The sequence below is a fragment of the Trichechus manatus genome, unplaced genomic scaffold, assembly GCF_000243295.1.
Source record: "Trichechus manatus latirostris isolate Lorelei unplaced genomic scaffold, TriManLat1.0 scaffold00147, whole genome shotgun sequence".
In the NCBI taxonomy this organism is placed as follows: Eukaryota; Metazoa; Chordata; class Mammalia; order Sirenia; family Trichechidae; genus Trichechus; species Trichechus manatus.
This window is the reverse complement of record NW_004444083.1, coordinates 2417707-2419660: the sequence shown is the minus strand read 5'-3', so window position 1 is coordinate 2419660 and position 1954 is coordinate 2417707.

Here is a 1954-nt window from a genome sequence, read left to right as displayed (position 1 = left end):
AAGATTGAAGTTGTCAAGGATTTCATTTTACTTGGATCCACAATCAACACCCATGGAAGCAGCAGTCAGGAAATCAAAAGATGCATTGCATTGGGCAAATCTCCTGCAAAAGACCTCTTAAAAGTGTTGAAAAGCAAAGATGTCACCTTGAAGACTAAGGTGTGCCTGACCCAAGCCATGATGTTTTCAATAGCCTCATACGCATGACTGAAGAAGAACTGACGCCTTTGAATAGTGGTGTTGGCGAAGAATATTGAATATACCAGGGACTGCCAAAAGAACAAACAAATTGTCTTGGAAGAGGTACAACCAGAATGCTCCCTAGAAGGGAGGATAGAGAGACTACGTCTTACATACTTTGGACATGTTGTCAGGAAGGATCAGTCCCTGGAGAAGGACATCATGCTTGGTAAAATAGAGGGTCAGCGAAAAAGAGGAAGACCCTCAGCAAGATGGACTGACACAGTGGCTGCGACAACGGGCTCAAGTATAACAACGATTGTGAGGACGGCGCAGGACCGGGCAGTGTTTCGTTCTGTGGTGCACAGTGTCGCTGAGTCAGAACCGATTTGACGGCACCTAACAACAACAATATGTATTTAGATCAAGAGGTCTTAATTATATTTTATCTTTTTAAAATTGTACCTACAATAACTTTTTAAAATTTTTTATTTACATGATGTGATTTTTTTCCTTTTTTTTTTTTAACTTCAGGCATTTATGTTTTAGATGTGTTTCCTGTAATTAGGCATATAGTTGTTCCTATGAATAGTATATAGTTGTGGTTTTTTTTTAAATCAACATTTGCAATTATTATTATTATTTATTTTTACTGGGAAGTTAGCTTAGAATTGTTTGATTTTTAAGAACTTTTTTATTATGGAAAATTATAAACACATATGAAAGTAGACAGAATAGTATATAGCAAGTACCCATACATCCACTGCCCAGTTTCATCAATTATCAACTCATAGCCAATATTAATGTTCCAACCACTTACCCTTTCCCTTTTTGGATTCGTTTGAATCCTAACTATGAAATTTAATAAATATTTCAGTGTCCTTAAAAATAAGGACTCTTTAAAAAAGCATAACCGCAAAACCACTATCACACCTAAAAAAAATTCACATTTCCATAGTCTCATCAAATATCGTCAGTGTTTATATTTCCCTGACTGTCGCACAATATTTTAGTTTCTTGATATGAATCAGGATTCAAATAAGATCCACACATTGCAATTGATTTATCTCTTAGGATTCTATTAATCTCTGTTTTCCCCCTTGAATTTTATGTGTTGAAAAAACTGCAGAGTTCTCCAGAGTCTGGTGTTTTTTTTGGTTATTATGCCACTTAATGCGTTTTTCTGTCCCCTCTATTTCCTGTAAATTGGTAGTTCCACCTAGGAATTCATTTATTACTTTAATGATAACTGACATATTTATAGTTATTTTTTAACATCATATTTTTCTTTCTTTCTTTCTTTCTTTTTTTTTTTTTTTCTTTAACAAACAGGAATTTATTTTCTCACAGTTTAGGAGGCTAGAAGTCTGAATTCAGGGCACCAGCCCTAGGGGAAGGCTTTCTCACTCTGTTGGCTCTAGGGAAAAGTCCTTGTCTCTTTTCAGTTGCTATTCCCTCTTCCTCGGCACCTGTTTTTCTTGTTCTTTAATTCTTCCCCTTCTCTCTTGAATTCTTTTGGATTAAATGTTTTTCTATTCTATATGTTTTATTTCTCTCTTTTGTATAGAAACTAGGTAATATATTTCTAGGGTTTTAGTTACACTTGAAATGTTAACATCTTAAATAAACAAGGCAGAGATGTATCAAAGACGGTGGTGGTGGGAGTGGTCTTCTCTGGGCACAGGCAGTAACAGGAACATTGTCTGTAGATAATTTAAAAGCAATAATGAAACTGACTACACTTTGTCGTTGCCATGTACCAACAATTCTAAGT